The sequence below is a fragment of the Dermacentor silvarum genome, chromosome 1 (genome assembly GCF_013339745.2).
Source record: "Dermacentor silvarum isolate Dsil-2018 chromosome 1, BIME_Dsil_1.4, whole genome shotgun sequence".
Taxonomy (NCBI): Eukaryota; Metazoa; Arthropoda; class Arachnida; order Ixodida; family Ixodidae; genus Dermacentor; species Dermacentor silvarum.
Genome location: NC_051154.1, coordinates 241811277 through 241822994, shown reverse-complemented (window position 1 = coordinate 241822994; position 11718 = coordinate 241811277).

Genomic DNA, 11718 nt, shown 5'->3' with positions numbered 1-11718 from the left:
AAGCATCGCATCTTGCGTTGACATGTGTTTCCGGAATCCGATTACACGTGGGTCGACCGGATATGTCATGTCCTGTTTCCAGAGTAGTCATGATAGTGCCATGCGCTCCATAAGTTTTCCTGGACACGACGTCAGTGAAATGGGGCGGAGATTCGCAATTTCGTGTGGGGTCTTATTAGGTTTGGGAATGGGAATTATCGTGGCCATTTTCCATGCTGAGGGTATATTGCCTGTGTCCCAAACTTGGTTGATGGTGTCGAGGAGGTATTGCAGTTGAGTGTCGGGTAAATTTCGTAACATCTTGTTAGTTATCCCGTCCCATCCCGGTGCTGTCTGCCGTTTACAGACATTGATGGCAATTCTCAGCTCACCCATTGTGAAGGGGCGGTCGAGATCGGAAGGAGTGTGGTCTGCCAATACAGGTAGAGGTTGTGTGCTACGAATGATGGTAGCTGTTGGGAAGAAGTGGTCCGCGATTTGTTCTGCTAAGGTTTTCGAGTTAATTCCTTTCTTTAGTTGTAAAACCTCTAGGTGGTTCTTTCGTTTGGGTTGTCCAAGCAGCGTGCGAAAGAGAGACCACGCTTTGCTCGTGTGTAGGTTGTTACCTGCACTCTCGCAGATATCCAGCCAGTTGTCGGTAGCCAACTTGTCCGCGTACTCTTGAGCTTCTTGCGTGATCTCCTCTATGCGGGCTCTGAGACGTTTGTTTAGTTTGTTGCGTTTCCATCTCCGGATTAGGGCATGCCTTTTGTCCCAGAGCGTTACGAGATGTCCATCAATTTGTGGGTTGTCCTCGTTGCGTTGGACTGTTTTGGTGGTTTGTCTATGTGCTGTGCGGAGGGAGTGATTCCACGCGTCTAGCGTAGACGTTTGGAATTTTGTAGTCACCTTGCGAAAGGCATCCCAGTCTGTGAGTTCCGTCGCAATAGAGTAGTAACCACGCTTGGGACTTCTTTGTCGATTAGGTAAGGGAACGGTAATTTCGAGGATGCAGTGATCACTGCCGAATGTTTCGCCCAGATTACGCCAGTCAGGTGTCTTTCTTGTCCTGCCCCATGCCAAATCGGGATTCGTGTCGCGCTGCACAGAATTTCCCGTTCTGGTCGGTGTGCTGATGTCATTGAGAAGAGAGAGCTGGTGTGTGTGGGCCAAGTCGAGAAGGATCCTCCCGGCCGCAGAGGAGTCTGGGTAACCCCAGTAGGCATGACGGCTATTAAAGTCTCCTGTCCACAGCAAGTCTGACTTTTCAAGCTGCCTAAGGAGGTGGTGCCAAGGGGTTCGTTGAAATTTCGTATTAGGTAACCGATATGTGTTGATGATGTTCATGTCGTACTCTCGGAAAAATCGGCATTTTAAGAAAACGCTTTCTTCATTTTCATTATTAAGGTGGTCGAGGTGTTCCTGCACAGCCGTGTGTCGGTCCGATACCAGCGTTGTTGCCATGATTCGGTATGTGACCTGTTCAGTCCCATGCCTACGTTTTACTGGGATGCTAGGAGCACTGTAGGTTGTATAGCCTGGTAAGGAGATGCACACTATATGGTTCCTGGAGAACTATCACATCGGGCTTACGCGAGGAATGCGCGATGAAATGTAAGAGGGTGTTACGTTTACGGCGAATTCCCCGACAGTTCCAGTGCCAGACAATTATCCCCGCAGTGTGCTGTGACGGAACGCACTGAGAGTTATTCAACGTTGCCATTATTGGTATTGAATTGCTTGTATGGGTGTGCCTCGTCACGTGCTGTACCGCGCCTGCGCGTAGATGCTGCGGTTCGGAGGAGTTCAACCGATTGTACGAGCGCTGCAAGTTGTTTAAGTATCTCTGCTTGCTGTGTTTGCATTTCGACTAGTTGCTTCTGCAGAAGATTAGGTTGTCTTTCTATGGTTTCTAATCTCGCATCCGTGTCGGCTTTATATGCGAGAAAGTATCCCGGAGGTGCTGATTCCTGTAGGCCAGCGCAAGAGGGAGTAGATGTGGTTGAAGGTGTAGTGGTGTTATGTAGTTTGCTAACACTGTGGCCCAGAGGAGTGAAGGACGGACTCACCTTTTCTGGGGAGGAGTGCCTGGGTTGCTTCTGCGGGGGTTCTTCGGAATGCGCGGGCGGCTTCTGGGAGAGCAGGGCCCGCACAAAACTTGGGGTTTTCGGCTTGGGTGGTGGCGGGGGTGGCGTCGATCTTTTCGTTGGGTAGCCTGGCAGACTGCCAGATCTGGGTCTGGGCTCCGATTTTGGGTCCGGTGTCGTATCTCGTATAGCTTCAAAGCGGTTGTGGAGTGGTAGCGAGGGGTAGTTTTGGTCGTTTTTCTTAGGTGGGTTGGTTGCTATGCTCTGGCTTGTTTGGCGGTTTTTGGGCTGACCGGAGTCCTTTGATGTGGTCTTGAGTCGTCTCCTTTCTGCAGCGAGGCGGGTGAGCTTGTCAGCCTGCTGTTTCTTGGGGCACCGTGGGTCGCGAGCACCGTGCGGTCCCTTGCAGTTGAAGCACCTAACTTCACATTCGTGCGCTGTTTGGTCGGGTCGTTGGACGGGAGGGAACTGTTGTCCACATGTCTCGCAACGAGTGAATTCATGAGCCGTGGGACACACATCGGCGCGGTGTCCAATGGTGAAACAAATGGTACACTGCACAGCGCGAGGGCGAAAAGGTTGTGTCTTTGTGAGCCACAGGCCCATCTTCCTTGGGCACCGTGGCACCCTTAACAGTGAGGAGTATAGTCTCTGACTGGCCTAGTCGCCGTGCTGCCAAAATGTGCCGGTCTTCGATGCTGATTATGGACAGGAGCTGATCGTCCGGGATATCCTTAGGGAGGCCATGGACTACGCAGCGTGCGTGCTGTACTTCGGCTGCCACGTAGGCAGTCACATCGTGTCGTTCTCCGTCGAGTGTCATTGAGCGCAAGCCAGCGAGTTTCTGAGTCGCCGATTCCCTCCCGCTCGTTGCCGCGACGAGGTTCTGCAGCTGTCTGACTTGTATATTGACGTCGCGCACCTCAGACGCCGTGAGACCGGCAGCGACGCCGATGGCGTTCGTGACTTGATACGTCGGATACTTTGCAAGGTTGAGTTTTGTGCCCAGCCTCATGATGATGGTCTGAGGGCTAACGTGGCGTCGCACGACATGCACAGGAGTGAGGTTCTTTTCTTCAAGCTGGTCTTGTAACAGCTCCATAGCCGCTTCTTCGTCCATGACGCCGGAACGCCCAGTCGCGTTTGCCCCATCCGCCGGCGAGGCTCCGGCGGTTAGGGAGCGAGGCCGCCGTGTCGCAGATCCAAGAAAAAGCTTTCGAAACGGGAGTACACTGCTCCGGCTTACCCTACATGATGTCCATGGGGTGCCGGAACACTGGCCGCATCCGTCAGAAGAGTTGAGCGTCGTATATCCGATAGGTCAGGTATTTTGGGCGAAAATCGCGGAGCCGTGGCGAGGTGCGTCTTGTCGCCTCGGCTGGCATCGGCGTCTCCCCTCCTCTCGACATCCAGTAGCGACGCACGAAAGTACGCAGCGCGCAACAATTCGCTGTTGAGCCCGATCAGGATCAGCGTACGGAACGCGATTGCTAATCGGTTGGATGTCTTTTTTAACACGAAAGTGTTTTATGCCGGGGTCCACCAAGACTTCACTGACGTATTTCCGTCACGGAAATACGTCATAGAACATAATACAAAGAAAGAAACCAGAAGAAAAAGTTCCACAAACATGCAAAATTTGGAAATCTAACCCACGACCTCTCGGTCCGCGACGATACATCGCCGAGCGTTTAACCCATTGCGCCACAAACGCATTTGCAGAGAGCTACACAGACGCGCCTTATATATCTAACACTCCTCCGTGTACCCGCGCTCTTGCTCGGGGCGGTGCCGCCGCCTACGAGCAGAAAAGAGAAGTACTGCATTATGACACTAACGCGCACCGACAGTGAACGCTTCGGTGGTCTCAGCACTACGATGCCTCGATGCCAGCATTCGAAGGGACGCTGGCATCAAGAAGCACTACCAACGCCACCTAGGTGGCGTTCACCGTACTCAGCACAGCGGAGCGTGGCCTCCGCAATTAGCTCTGAAAATGTTTCTGAAGTTGATCGCGGAGGCTGCAATTACGACGCGCTGTACGCGCTGATTTGACTCGGTGACGATTCAATTACGTGCTTTGTCTTGCGCGTTGTATTAGTGTGTCAGTTACGTGCTTCGTCTTTCGCGTTGTGCTAGCGTGTGCAGCGTAGTGCAGCTTCCATATGCACGACGGTTGCTCATGGTCATCGACGTTGGTAGTCGTGATGGAGGAGACGTGCCACCAGGCGTCAGCGTGGGTGCATCAACGCCTAAGGGCGCTTTAGCCACAAAACACCAATATACATTATATATCAATGTGCAATAAACATTACACTACTTCTGTGAAGACACGTTTCACTTTCGTCTTCTATACCGATTCCTATATAAGAGGGATCAACCACATTTTTTTTTAAATATTGGCTGTCAAGTTGGAGGTGCGGCCCTTACACGGGTGCGATCCTTACACGGATTTACACGGTAAGAATCTTCCTTTGCGTAATTGTCTTCTACTTCGCTATCACTAATACTGCTTCGCCTTCCCGTCCAAACTGCACTCTTTTTTTTTTAGTACTTTGAGTCCGAGTATTGACCCTTTTCGCGGCGGTCCCGTGGGCGCTGCCATGATTGATCACGTGGTGACGCGTCCATTGCTTGCCTCAACTGCCTCCGTTGCCTCCGTGTTTACAATGGATGTGTATGACGCCGGTGCGGCTTGTCAAACCTCTGTTTCGGGAGATGTCGTAGACGATGACTGGGTGGACGACACGAAGCTTTGGCCGCAGATTCAGAGAATATGCAAAAACGCTTTAGGAGCTGATTAAGCTGTGTCCAAACGGCGCGAGCAGCGTATATGGTGCTTGCTCTAAAGGCGGGACTAAATATGTATTCGAAGCTATCCAAACTTTCCGCTCATGAATTGAATCAGGATTATGGTGTTTTGGTCTTCGTTTTTTATTTGGGGCAAATATTTTGAAACAGCGGCTTGTCACGTTTCTGACTCAGTATAAGGTTCCTCGGCGTGGTCACTATCTGATCATTTTCTGCCTGATCGCTAGTGGGTGTGTGCCACAGACCCCGGTGAACGAGGCGCAGACGCCGGACCAAATTCCAAAGCCGACTTATCAGCTTCCGAAAATAATCCCACGAAAGCAAGGACAACTAAGAGTGGGCCCTCTGGTGCGACAGCGAACGCCGGTTGCTGTCCAAAGACCGAGTCAGAGCCGAGAGTTGTCAAAACACAGCAAAATATATTCTTCACACAAGGCAGTTACACACACACTTGCACACTTAGGCTAGACACAATTAACACAATACAAATCAGATGGGTATTAACAAACACAAGAAAATAATAAACGACAAGCACTAAGAGTCCAACACATAAAGTACAAAATAAATAGGAACACTAAGTGTCCAATCGTATTCACCAGTGTTGGTCTTGAAGTTGGACGATCTCGGCGTAACTCGGGGCAAATCTCGAAGAAAGAACTTCTTCCGGAAATGCAGACGCTCGATGAACCCGTCGACTAGCTAGCCGGGGAATCCCCTGCTTCCGCAGACGATTGGTCTTCACGTTAAATCACTTCACCGGTGCCGACTGAACTCCTCTGAACTCCTTAAATTCCACTGAACGATCCTCGCACGGCGGTTATATAGCTTCCACAGGCGTTCTCGCACCTTCCTATCGGAGTCGTGATCTCGTAGCATGGCCAAAGCCTGGGAAGCTTCTACTCTTTTATTGCGATAGCAATTATATGGACACTTCAACCGGATTTCTGCCGTCGGCGTCGTCGTCGCCGTCAGGTTCCCTATAGATAAAATATTCACCGCGCGCCGTATGCCCGAGCGGAAGCGTGCGGGGACGCGCGCTATCACGGAGAGCGAACGCACTCAATCTGCCACGCGCAAGCAAGGAAGCAGGAAGCCAGCACCGGAGGGAGCGGGGGGGGGGGGGGGGGGCGCACTTCTACTCTGCCAACAACCGCGCTCGTCGCTCGTCCGCACCGTCTCTTATCTCCACACGGCTCTGACCTTTATGCGCCGTGCATTCGCCGCTCAGTTTCCGTTGAAGCGATAGACCGCACGTAACTTCGCCCTCTGCGGCGTATGCTTGCTGCCAGCGTTTTGACAGTCGTTGTCTGCAGTCATTCAGTGTGATCTATTCGTGTTTGTTTGTGCGCGCTCACACCACGCTTGTTCATTCAGTTAGTAATAGTCGGGCCACATTTTCCAACGCACGCTACACATGCAATGCTGCCCGGATCGGCAGTGCAGCGCTACAGGTGTGTCCCTTCGCACGCGCTGCCCACGGGAAGCGCTTCTCATCAACACCACCGTTTCACAAGCGCCTTCTCGTGGTCATCGAGTCTCTCTTCATGTCGGTGTACTTACGGCGCAGCACACCTGCTTACTTAATCAGCTCATGTTTACTACAATTCACATTAGACAGTTTTAGTTTAGCGTTAGCGTAATAGCGGGGTTACGGGAAATAGCGTTACCGTTCCGCATACGAACTTTGCAGAAAGAGAGTTTTAGTATAGCGTGATAGCGTAGTTTACGTGCGGGACGCTATTCCATTACGCTTTGAATTTCGCATACACAGGGCACCTAATTCTATGTGTGTGTGTGTCCGGAAAGTGCGATAGGCAGCGCAATGGAAGCCAGGAGCGCATTGTATTTTTACTTCACATGTCCGTCGATCTGCAACGAAACAGACAAGCAGTACAAGCTGTCTACTATCGCCTCCGAAATCCTCCCATCTCAGAGGCCATATACCGTCGTCGCGCCTATCTCCCGACTTTAGCGACAGATGGCGCTCGGATCTCAGAAAAAAAATTCTCTCGTTAGGCTTAGGCGCGTTCGAAACGAGAAGCGATCTCGAAAATTCCTCAAGATTAGCCATAACACTCTGTCGGCGAAGCGACATGAGACTAAGCAAAAGCCGTTTACGCAGTCATTTGCTACGAACGAAGTGAATTCTACAAAAACAACGCCAAATTCAGTTCGAAGCGGGCGGCCGGGACCGCCGCCATGTTTTACGTACACTACGTAAACACGCTAATACGGTAACGTTAACTTTGAGAAATAGCGTGCGCACGGTAAACGGTATGGGTCGGTTAGCGTTCTGCGCATGCGCACTTCAATCCCGCTATTCCGGTACGCCCGCTATTCCGGTAACCACGCTAAACTAAAACTGTCTATTGCTACCAAAGCCGCTCACCTAACTTCGTATGACATTGCTGTGTTGCTATGGCATTCATTGCTCCGCCGTTAGGGCGAAACTGACATTTTTCACGTACCTTCGACCGCTGCTGTCGGAGCTTTGTCAAGGGGGGGGGGGGGGGGGTGATGATGACTCATGCTGTTGGCGCGCGCTCACGCTGTAGTTACCTCTCTCGACTCGCCGGGTGAGAAGGTGTCATGGCGCGCGCGTGTGCTCTCTCTCTCTCCGGTTAACGTCGCTTCGTCGAGGTTCTTCTAGACGTTTCGGCGCCGTTGTTTGCGTTGTTGTTTGAGGCGTATGCGCTCTCCCCCTCTGTTGAAGTTGCCGCGGGGCCGGCGCGTTCTTTCGCTGTCTTGTGTGACACGCGGCGCGCGCTTGGATTACGCGCTCTTTTGTGACAGTGTGCTCAGTTCCGTTAGATTTGTTCTTGATGCGCACAAGGCTTGAAACGAATCAAGCTGTTCTGCACATTGTAATACCTTGTAGAAAATGCGTATTATCGCTAGTAACTCGCTTACTCTTGTGGAGCGTCACGAAACATTCAGCTTCCACCATTCGTGCGTTATCGGTCTAGTACCGTCACCTATTGTGCGTATATAGTGCGCATGTATTCAAGTGTGCGCCCATTCACTTATTCTTGACACGTTGGCGAAAGAGTGGGTTAAGTTTCCGTGCTGGTTGGGGTAGATGTGTGTAGATACTGTGCGCGAAACTTACATTGACAGGAAGCGGCGCTACTCCCGTTATCATTGTTTAACGACTTCTACTCACTCTTGACGACGTACCGGGGCTGAAGCCCTTCCATTGAAGGTTAACGATACAACGCTGGCGGATGATCAAATTTGTGTATCCTTGAGGAAAGCCGTACATCTCGAAGTGCCAGAAACACGTATGGACAGTTGCAGCAGCGGTCCGCGAACTTGGTCCCACATATTCATTCCATTCCTTAATATGCCAGTCACAATTTTTGCAGCCAACTACTGCACACGTCTTCAATCCACATGATTCAAACCAGCATGAATGGAGCGCAGTGCGTTAGCGAAAACTCAGTTGCATTTCCGAGAGCTGATCGCACAAAAGCAAGGTATATAGAAGCGGTAAAGGTTTCGTATTCGTACGCGGTCGCTGAGGAGACGTATGGCGCACCGCCGTAGGCGCCATCTCGTTTCTCTAGAACAAACTGCTCCGCGAAAAGGGTCAACAAGCGCTGCTGCGCATGACTTCTAGACTTCTATTTATTCTGATTTCGAGTGAATCCGGCTTGGCATCGTTTCGGTTACTGAGTGAATTCTATATACAAGGTGTTTCAGCGAACACTTTCAAAAATTTTTACAGGTTGCCTGTGGCAGATAGCACAATTCTAGCCCATGAGCTCGTCTACTCGAAGAGGCGGACATTACTTGCACAAAAAATTGAAATGCATAATCGACTAATTAACAAAAAATGTCGCAGTTTCATCCTAAAGGCGAAACATCAATTGCGATAGCAAATTAGTAGAGAGCTATACAGAGTAAGGATAGTAGTTTTATCAGCTGTATAAACTTGGACATGTAGCAGCACCAGCAACGCGCAGAACTGTTGCCGGCGCCGTCGGCGTTTTGCCCGCGTTCGCACCGAACGCGTGCTGCGTTGGTGACTGTCGCCGCGGTGCCTCTGGTGGCGGCTCGGAGGTTTTCGACGAGATCAGAACGGGACCCTCGTCGAGCAGCGTCGGAAGTCTTTTCCACCTTCTCGCCTCGCAACGTTTTTATATAAATACGCATTTGGTGCTGCAGCTAAACGTTGCCTCCCCTCCCTCCCTCTCGTACCAACGGCCTCTCGCGCGACGGAAGAAGTCGCGTTTGCTCTCCGCCGTGCGTTCGTTCCCCGTGAAATCGCGCGTCCCTCGCGCGCTTTGACTCGCACATACAGCATACGGCGGGCGGCGACGATTTCATCGCCGTTGGACTTCATACGGAACCTCACGGCGACGACGACGGCAGAAATCTGCTTGGAGTGTCCATATAATTACTATCGCAATAATAACCAATTAAGTTTTCAGCTAATTACCTTATGACCTATGTTGAGATTTACAAATTCTAGCCGTGGTGTTCGGATCCACTTGGAACTAATTCTCAGGCTGACACCAGTGTCGGGATATCAATTCACTAACTTTGCGGAGAAATACATTGGCGTGCCAATCATTTTCTTAACAAAACGACGTTTTATGCATCGAAGCACAAAAGTATGAAACCACGATCTGATTATGAGGCACGCCGTAGTGGAGGATTCTGGAATAATTTCGACCACCTGGGGTTCTTTAACGTGCACCTAAATCTAAGTATGCGGGTGTTCTAGCATTTCACCCCCATCGAAATGCAGCCGCCGTGGCCGTGATTTGATCCCGCGATCTCATGCTTAGCAGTCCAACACCATGCCACTAAGCAACCACGGCTGGTAAGCACAAAAGTAACTGGAACGCCAATGCATTTCTACGCAATGTTCGGAAATTATCTCGAAACTAGTGCCACCCTGAGAATTAGTTCCTAGTGCATCCGCCTTGGGAACTCCCCGGCTAGAATTTGTAAATTGCAACATGGGCCGTAAGTTATTATCGCGTCAACATATTAAAAATTGGTGAATTTTTGTTAATTAGTCAATTATGCGTTTCAATTTTTTGTGCAAGTACGTAATGTCCGCCTCTTCGAGTAGACCAGCTCATGAATAAGAATTGTGCTATCTGCCACAGGCAACCTTTCAATATTTTTTGAAAGTGTTGGCCGAAAGACCCTGTATTTATGGCCTCTGCATGCAAGAGGCGATGTTTCTATCCCTAATGCGTAAATAATTAGAAGAGCTTTCTTTTCTTTCTGCCGCCAGTCGGTAGCGCATTGCCTACTGGAAAGAGAATCAATATTGAGACACATTATCACTCACGTGCTTTTCACACGCCGTCGATAGAAGGCTCTGCCGAAGGGGTCACTGAAGTTTGCAGGTTTTTTTCAGGGTCAGAAAAGCACGCGCAGTAATTTGAAGTAAGCTAGATGAACATACATCAACATACTCATTCTCTAGGCATAGGCTATTCATTTAGTTAGCTACCTCCTTCTCTTTAAAGAAAAATATAATAATTTGTCCTGTGTATATATTTAAGTATATTATTTCTGTGCATGGCGTTTTCAGCGGAAATAAAAAAAAAATTGAAGTAAGGAAACGCGGATGAGGTAGCCACCGCTCAGTAGCGCACCCAGTTTCTCTGCCAGGGGGGAGGGGTGACAGGGTTGACAGTTTGCCAATACCACCTAAACAGCACTAATTTAGATTTCTTCACGGGAAATTGTAAAAAAAAAAAAAAAAAAAAAAAAGAACGCGCTTTTTGCGAGTGTGCAGACGATTGCTCGTCTTGCATCTTAGTTGCAGTACTCAAATGCGCCACTGCCGCCGCTGGTGCTTCTAATGCGCTTGTCCTTCTATTGTCAGGATTTGCCGAAATAAAACGAAAATATAAATTAAAAGCCGTGCACGTCCACGCAAACAATGATGCCGTAAGCTTTTAGCCACAACAAAAGTGAAAAGGTAGATGCAACGCAAAAGAATCCTCAAATTATGTGGGCAACAGAATTCTGGTAATGGCACTTTAGGGGCAGGGGGGTAGGCTACGGATCGCCGGGGGGGCTCAGCCTCCCCGGGAAAACTCCGGAGGGGACTCGAGCCCCGGAGCCCGGGCGGCTCGGCGGCGGAGTGCCATGCGAAACTAAATTCCGACGACAGCGCCACCGCATTTTCGCGACGTAGCGCCGTGGTGTAGGTCTTGCGAAACGAAACAGCACCCCCCCCCCCCCCCCCCCCCCCTTCCTGCTTTTGTCATCTCGACTGGCCGGATAATTCGACGTAGTTGTTTCCGTTGATGTCCAAACAAAGACAATCTACCATGTGTACTCGTACTAATCTATTTGATTTCCCGTCATTTTGGCCCATAATTAGCTCGGATGCTCTTATGACTTACCTGTTTTGTCGCTGGCCACTCAGCACGACACAGAAGTTAAAATGAAATGGAACAAAATCATGGACCCAGCTCAGGTGTACAAATTACAACAGCAGCTAGAATTCAGTGGCTAGGATTGCTTGCCATATTAAAAAGGTGTTACAGGAACCCTTTAATTTAGAGATGCTGACATGTTTTGAACATTTTTGCTCCAAGTGTGCGCTTCGTAATCTCACTGCGTTTCAGCCCAATAATTATCATGCTTTTGATTGATACATGGGCTTTCACGTCCAAAAGTAACACCATGACAATGCACAGCGTAGTGGAGGGCTCCGTCAACATATTAATTTTGTCTACTTGAGGTTTTTAATCGTGCAACTGGCAGGAGCATCAGAAATTTTCATGCAGTACTAACATGGAATTTAGTGAAAGTGCTCTGGATTACCAGTCACTACTTCGGTCTGTTTCTTTATGCTCACAGTGTC